Source organism: Danio rerio, chromosome 8 (genome assembly GCF_052040795.2).
Source record: "Danio rerio strain M-AB ecotype USA chromosome 8, GRCz13ab, whole genome shotgun sequence".
NCBI lineage: Eukaryota > Metazoa > Chordata > Actinopteri > Cypriniformes > Danionidae > Danio > Danio rerio.
Genome location: NC_141028.1, coordinates 30,021,153 through 30,030,034, shown reverse-complemented (window position 1 = coordinate 30,030,034; position 8,882 = coordinate 30,021,153). Strand labels below are relative to the sequence as shown.

Genomic DNA, 8,882 nt, shown 5'->3' with positions numbered 1-8,882 from the left:
ACACAAGGAATTTTTTTTTCGGCTACAGAAGCTTACAGTGTATATAAAGTGACTAGCAACAACACATAAATATGAAAGAAGACGATAAACATTAAACAGAGATGCAGTCAGTCTTAAAATCTGGATGTTGAATTGTATGTACATGTTTGTTATAAATATACAGGTTATAAGGTACTATATAATGTGATTGGAGAAAGTATTGAATTGTATATTGATATAAGGTGCAGTGTACAAGTGCGTTTAAAAAAAAATATTGCACAGTTGAGGAATATTCAACTTTTCATGAGGTAGATGGCCTGAGGAAAGAAACTTTTCCTGTGTCTTGCTGTTTTTGTGCTTGGTGCTCTGAAGCGTCTAGAGACGCCTCGCATCCAGCGATAAGTGCTTAGGGGAGAAATAATAATAAGTGCTTAGGGGACTGGCTTATCTCTGTAGACTGAAGGCATTTCATGCAGTTCAGTTTTATAATCTTAAAATGTGAGCAAAAATCACCTGTTTTGTCATCACTTTAGATATTAAGCTATAGAATTATTCAAATACTTGTTCTAAAGGGACATTTGTGAACTGTTAATGGTTTCTGCTGTTCTGACATTAGCTGCAGATGTGAACGAGTGGTGGAAGAAAGTAGTTCCTTGTACAGAAGTGTTTTTGAGAGTCTCTGTGTTAGACTTTCTTTTTTTCACACACAATTATGCTGTCGAACTGTTGTATAAACAGGTGTATACATATATATATATCTTTTAAAATACTGTTCATATATAGTAGTTTACATTTGAATATCCGATTCAAATGATGACTACTTTATATTTTCTTCAATGTTAAAGGTTTGAAAACATGAGCATGAACCTTTTTTTTCATTGAAAAATTTAATGCATCACTAATAAGTATTAATAACACTATTATAAATGTAGCTATAAATACTGTCATTACACTCTCAGAAATGCAGGTACAAAATCTGTCACTGGGTTGAAACCTTTTCAAAAGGAAATGTTTTATACTGGTGGACATTAATACATTTAGGATACACTTTTATACCTTAAAGTTAATGCGAGGCACACATTTGTACTTTTTAGGTATTTATACCTTTTGTACCTTTTAAGAACCTGTTAGGAACAAAAATGTACCTTTTGAAAAGGTACTACCCCAGTGACAGATTTGGTACCTTTATTTTCGAGAGTGTACAATGCAGCATAGTTCTGTTTTATAGATGCATTTATAGAATTGTTATGCTTTATTATAAATAATTATGAACAGAGTTATAATTCATTCTGAGCATGAGCTTCATTTAAAAAGTGTACCAACTATAACACACTCATTCGTGGCAGCAATATGCTAACCATGTTGGAAAAACATGCTAGCAACATGCTAATTAATGCTATCAGTATTTTAAACAGGGTAGCAAAATGTTTTTTACAAAAATAAGTTTTAGACAAGACTTTTTCAAGCCAGCATTTTTGAAAAAGTTTGTCCCAAGTAAACTTTGCTATCTAGTTTTAATATGGTATATAACAACATCAATATAACATTGATGATGCACAGGCAGCTGTCCAAAATAAACCGCTGATACAAGAACCTTATGCTTCAGTTTTTTATTTCCCAAATATACCCTCATAGCTATTAGTCAAGATTAGGTTTCAAATCGTAGCTCGCGGTTGCATCATCTCTCTGTTGCGGGTAGATAATTCTGTAGCGTTAATTACTCTGCTGTTTGACTATCATCCTCCAGGCAGGACCTTTCATTCTTGACCACTTGTCAGAGTGGAAATCTACCCTCCTTCTCTTCCTCTCTCTCTCAAGATTCACATCCCGAGGCTGTAGTTGAGGCTTTAATTTTTGTTTGGATGCCAATCAAAAGATCAAAGGCTGCTGCTGATTTTCATAACTGCTAATGTGTTTGCTCCATCAGCTCTGTGCTTTTCGCTAACACGGCTGACTGGAGGGAATGTGATAGAAATCACTGCACTCAAAAAAATGAATTATGGCTTTAGTTGGTCCAAAGAATGTAACTATGTTTAAATTAAACAATTCGCTTATGTTTGTGTATTAAAAATAAAAGTGTTGTGTTGGAAAAAATTAGAAAAAGTCAGTTTTCACATTTAAACAGCTTGCTTAATTAACATGAATGAAAGGGAGTTGTGTTGATTCTGCAGTACTGCATTTTGGTCGATAGGTGGAGTAATATCTGCACATGCGCAGTTTCAAAACAACACAGGAAGTAAGAAGATTCAAACCACAACGATCACTCTCAGTTCGGCGCCATATTATGGGAATCAAAAGATGAAGATTACAGTACAAATTGAGAACGTGCACAAAGCTTTCCCCAATGTTGACACACAGGTGAGTTTTTTTTACTTTTTATGTATTTATACTGAGGCTGTGACAACATTTGAATCATAAATGTACTCTCTTGTAATACTATGTTGTGTTTATGTATAGTATTGCTATGAAATTGCCATGTTCCCTGTGTCTTTTCCACATTATAGACAGATAAATGTATAGTTTGTTTTGCATTCCTGTGAAATTTTATACTTGGTATATATTAACTCCCCCAAAATAAAGGTGCAAACATTGGTAGTAAGAAATAGTCATGTTAGAATAGTCTAAGCTTTACACTCATCATAGCACACGTGCTGCTGATAATGTGACAATAAAAGTGATTTGATTTTTTATTTGATTTGATAGTCTTTATTTTAAATGAGTATCAAGCAGTTTGTCGAGTTTGAATGCTAGTTTTGATAACTTACATAATATTAATTAAAATGTGGTATTAGCACAGTGTTATTTATTATTTAATTGTATTATTCAAGCCTGTTAACTTAAAAAAAACAGCAAAAATGCATTTGTGACACTTAAAAAGGATGACATCTAGCATGATGACATATTTAATGTAAGCTTATTTGTTTGGTCATCTAACACGTTTTAATTTGCTATTTATATTATTATATTTTATTATTTAAAACTTTGCTCACTCACATCTATTTTCTCTCTCTCACAGGTTTACAGCTCATATCTGGCTGAGGAGACTGTGGATCATCCAGGTACTATGCCTTTAGATGCCTATACACACATTAAAATGATGTACAGTAAAAATTACTAGTAATTTTAACTACTAATTATTTAGTAAATTACTAATTGTCATTTTATGTTATTTAGAACATCACCAGTGGAAAAAAGGTGTGAATGCATCCTCAAAGCCCCTAAGTGAGGGAGTACATGGTAAGCTATTTTATTTATTCATTTTTAAAACATTTTGTATTTTCCTCTTAAACCAATTCCTCCTTTCACCTTTGATCTGTTGGTAAAAGTTTTATTTTTTTACCTGACTTTTTTAGGATGCTGGGCATGATGAAGCGCAAACCTTGATGTGCAACACCACCTTATGAATCTACAGTAGTTACATTAACATTTAGCAGACTATTTTGTCTAAAGTGACTTACAATTGAGGACACATTCAGCAAATCAACAAGAAGAGGCAATACACCCAAGATGTGCTAATTATAAAAAAAAAAAATTAAGAATTAAGAATGCTTCTACATGTGGTTTGTCAAGCCCACACACCTGTGTGAAGCAGACTTCATGCACAATGTTTTGTTTTTTAGATATAGGGAGTGCTTGTAAGAAAGTGTCTGGTGCAAATGTGCATAAATGGTGCAAGTGTCAGAGAGATGAATGTGTGTAGCTATTGCATGTTCTGTGATGGTTGGTCTAATTTATGGTGTAGTGCTGATCGTGTTACTTTGCTTTAAAATGTTAATCTTTCTTTGAACAACTAAAGTGTTATCTGCTTTTTCAGTGTAAAGAAGGTACAGTATAGTTTACAAAAGAAGACTTGATTTTTCTAAGTATATTTTTGATAAATCATTTGAAGGCAGAATATTATTTTTGAATGTTTTTGTAATATATGAAAAGTATTATTTTGAAAAGTGTATTTTATGATGTTTTTGTAAGCATATTTTTGTTAATTATTTATTGTTTTCAATTTGCTTCATACTTGTATTACTATTATTTTAATAGTATTAATATTTTAACTTATTGTAATAAGTGAAGATACAGATAAAGACTGTATTTGGATTTTGATAATCATTTTATTGCTGGAAAATGTGTAAAACTGTAAAAATGCTATTGAATAAACTCAATGAAACGGAAACTGTTTTTTTATTTGGTTAAACATAACAATATCAATTTTAGAATAATTGAACTTAAATAACTACATTGATTAAAGCTAAATTATAAATGTTACGTTGATTGAACTAAACAAAATTACATTACCTTTATGTAACTAACTTAAGTTCACTAAAATTAATATTCTTTCTTAAAGGTAACTTAACTCGGTTACGTGGAACCAGTGGACAAAAAAAAGTTAATTAACGCCAACATATCATTTTTTTGAGTGTGGGCAAAAATAATTAGAATGATCTTTACTTGTAATGTGAGGCATGACCCAGACGTGTTCAGAGGTCCGTGCTGCAGAAATGAGCATTTAAATGTTTTACAGCTAGATTGCTTCACAATTGTTGGTTAGCAATGGATGTCACAGGCTTGTGAATAGTGACCTGAGAGAGGTAAAGTGAGAATGAGAGATCTCAACGCTGCCCAGAGTTCAGGTTTGTTTGTGAATGTTGTTTACACTCTCTCAAGGCTGCCTGCTGCAGTTTTTTTTCCCCTCGGTGTCTTGACTGTCTCGTTAACTGTGAGAGAACTTTGAGAATAGAGAGGTAGGTAGATGAGGTTTTAACGATTGTAAAATTTGCGCTTCTCAGTCCACATTCTTATAGGTCATGGTTTCTGAAGTATTTCTCCTTTTTTGATATTTTTTTCCCATAGGGATTGAATAGTTTGCCCAAAAAATTTACATTTGCTGTTACCTCCGGCGAAAAAGAAGAAGTTTTTTCTAGCTGAAACTCAGTTTTTTTTTGTGATTCATGAACTGCAATGACTATTGGAATTCTGAGAGTAGTCTAAACAAACAAACAAACAAATGAATAAAAAACATTAACATTAAAACCTACAAAGTAAAACTAATACTCGTGAATCCTGATGATACAGTTAGGTATCATGCAAGGAATTTAATATTATTTACAACACTATTGTAATACAATGTACTATTACATTACGTATGGGCTGAGGGTGAGTGAATTAATAGCAACTTTTAGTTTTTTGGGTGACAATACAAGCCATGAATCAAACCAACCAGCTGCAGAGCCAACAACAATCTGAGAAAGACAGTGTACTTCTCAGCTTTAATGAGAGAAACTACAGACACGTGAAGCATTGCATTGTAAAAAATAACGGACAGTTCGGATAGTTGATGGTGTAAGTAGACTGACATTTGCACTGCTTCATAAATTAACAAATTTTCAGTGTGATTTTCTTGTTTTTGTTGACTGAGTATTGGGTACTCTGTACAGAATAGTTATTTTAAAATTAGACTGGATGATAACTTTAACAAATGACCATAGCATACGTCTTGAAGTACACATTAGTACACTTTTATCAATAGTCTAAACACTGTAAGAGTTTTCAGAAGTACTATGTAACACAGTAAATAAATTGAAATCAAGTGAAATAAAATAAACTGAAATTAAAACTGTCTTGAAAAAAAGTCTTGTATATCCTTGGGTGTATCTTTTACTGCTAAATATTTTATTTGTTTGTAAAGTGACTTAAGATGCTACTTTTAAAGGCGCTATATAAAAATAAAGCTTATTATTATTGTTGCTTATATACAAGAATGTTGCCAAATTATCTGTTCATATAGATCCACAAAAACAACTACAAATGCTGTATCCTGTATGCCAGGCCAGTGGTTGGTGATGTTGAGGTTGACACATGATCCTGTAGTCCAGTTTTATTGTTTTGGCTGCTAAATATATGAATGTACTGAATGTTGAATGCAGGACAACACATTTATTTATTTACAAAATTGTGTTTTTGTAGGATACACAGAGACAAAAACAGTCTCTTTTTCAAAAAGCAAAATGCAGTTGTTTTGTAACACAACAGCCAAAACATTTCAGGTTGAGACTGGTGTCGTGTAAATCCTGCATTAGAGAACTGCAAACATGTACAGCTATTCAAATTCTGTTGAACCTTTTGAGTCATTTGAGGTAATCCAAATTAGTTTATTTACCCAATTCACCTAGCGCATGTCTTTTGGACTGTAGGGGAAAGCGGAGCACCCGGAGGAAGCCCACGCCAACATGGGGAGAACATGAAAGGAGTTGACCATGTCGACAGGGTTCAAGTCCAGTGAAGAATGGCAGGTAAGACAAAAACAAAAGCCAAAAAATAAAAATACAAATAAATGACAGGGTAAGAATGTGGTAAAATGTGGTAAAAATCAAACCAAGACTTTTCTTTTTCTAAATTGCTATTTGAAATTGTCAGTTGGGTTAAGGGAAGTGGGTGGGCGGGTGAGTCTGTGCTTTTTTTAAAATACTATTGGTTGGGTTTAGGGAAGGGGGAGGGTGGGTCAGTCAGTTAAACCAGTCAGTCAACTGCGGCCTCTGGTGGATTTATGAGAGAAAAGCAGGCGGGAATGAGAGAAAGAGTACACTGCGGCCTCTCGTGGATTCATGAAAACAAAAGCTGCAAAAATGTAGCTCCTGGGACATATTTGATGCTCTCCAGAGATGTAAATAGAGGTATGTTTTCAGAATGAGCCTGGGTTGCAGTTATGCAAACTGGCCCAGCTGGGACTTGAACCAGCGACCTTCTTGCTGTGAGGTGACGGTGATAACCACTGAGCCACCGTGCCACTTAGTATGAGTATTGTCAGTGACATTTTATAATTCTAAATGAATGAAATCATTATTTAGATAAAAAACCCAACTATGAGATCTTCTAAGATTAGGAAAAGTCAAGAAGTAAATAATAACATGATTCATTCAATATTAAATGTATTTCTCAAGTTATTAAAATGGCCGCGGGCTTTGCAAAACAAAAATGCGCATTAAAGAGAGAGAGAAAAAAGGAAATCCAGCTTCTCTCTCTAGTCTAACCAGGTCTCTGGAGCACTAAATATATCCAGAACGCCATGAAACGACTGCTGATGTCATCATCTTTGGCTACAGATGATTCAGTGAAGACTTTAAAAAACAAATTCAATTTATGGAAACATCAGAAGGTTCTGCTCAGGGAAACGTTCATCAATTTTTCTAAATTTAACTATCACATATTCCTGCCCAGAATGAAGCTGATGGATGAAAACCACCTAAGTGTGTCTTCTAGCAGATCATTTCCCCAAAGGGAATCAGTTGAGCCGAGAGCTCTGAATATGTCTGTCAGGAGAAATCAATGGGCTTACAAAGCTGCCCTGCGATGAAAAACAAGCTGCACAAACAGCATATTAGCCAAACTAATATACACGGTTTAAACAGGGTAATTGCGTTTTGTAAATGTCAGAGCTCAACAGAAACACAACGACAAGATTTCTGTTATCTGTCATGTTTGAACCCTTTTGTAATTTAAGGAAAAGAAATACTTTCTCTTTCAGTCATGTGCAATGTATTTGCACTTGTTTTTTTTTATAAAGTCTCTGAGATGGTGTTTTTTTTATTTTAACCCCCATCTTGATTGATACAGAATTTGATAAACTGAAAGCTTTAAAAAAAAACAACAACATGTGCGCACACACACATTGTCGCAGTACACAGTGTTTTGTTTCTTACAGACAGAGGTGATGAAGGTTTTCAATCTCTCACTTTGTCTACACAGCAGGCCTTTAAATCAGAGACAAAAACACCCTGACTCACGCTCTCAGCTGTCAATGCTCTCCAGAAAAAAGAAATAAATAAAAATTCCTGAAACCCTGGCAGCCACCAATCTGTCTCCTCCCACAAACACTCACTGCTTCAACAAGCTGACATTTACAATTAAGAATTTTAATTGCTGTTGTCTCGTTATTGAGGGCTTTGCACAGATTGGAGAGCTAATACAATTCTCGTTAACTTGAAGGTTGCGTCTGCCTCAATTAATTTCAGATTTTCATGTAATTTTTCAGATGAAATTTATGGCATTTCTTAACTGAACCTGTTATTAAGCATGCCTCTGCTGTGATAAAAGTTTATAATAGACTTCCTGTATATACAGTAGCTGGTCACTGTTTATAGTATAGGCTTCTTAGTTTAACCATAATGTAAAGATTACCTGTATGTATCCATAAATTCACCCTAAAGGTGCCATATAATGAAAATCTGTATACACCTACAGCCTAGTAGATTAAGTGATCAGTACATGGAAATGGACATACCGTGAACCTTAAACAACCTTGTTTCCCCTTGTTTTCCCACTCTCATCCCTAAAAAAAAATAAATAAATAAAAATCTAGGTAAATATCAGGCCAATCGGAATAAAACACAGACTGTTACATTGAGCATGGGATGTTAAATATAAATGCCCCAGGTTGTGTTTGATTGGTTACAATGTTTCCTACACTGTAAAAAAGCGCTGGGGTGCTGGAACAAAACGTAAAATAACGGCAATTAAATTACAGAAATTCACTGTAAAATAATGGACATTAAATGACAGAAATTTCCTTAAACTTAAATTTCTGGTAAATTTCTGATAATCAACAGCTGTTAATTTACAGTAAATTTTTGTAATTTAATTGCCATTATTTGACTTTTTTTCCGGCACCCCAGCTGCTGAAAATAAACCGTAAAATTACAAATATATATGTATGTATGTAAATCTTTTTTTTTTTTTTTTACAATATAGTGAGATTTAAGTGGTTAGCATTTTCTCCGTTATTCTATAACCCTCTACCGGCACACATTATGATAAATCTATAAATATATATATATATATATATATATATATATATATATATATATATATATATATATATATATATATATATATATATATATGACTGTTTTTCT

General features: G+C 33.5%; 1 long non-coding RNA gene across 1 annotated transcript; it reads left to right on the top strand.

Moving 5' to 3' along the window:
• Positions 1-2,208: 2,208 nt before the first annotated feature.
• LOC137490329 (uncharacterized) lies at positions 2,209-4,147 on the top strand. Its single transcript, XR_015498028.1, has 4 exons — positions 2,209-2,337; positions 2,996-3,038; positions 3,154-3,216; positions 3,333-4,147. It is a non-coding gene; the product is annotated as an uncharacterized LOC137490329 (long non-coding RNA).
• The last annotated feature ends 4,735 nt before the right edge of the window (positions 4,148-8,882 follow it).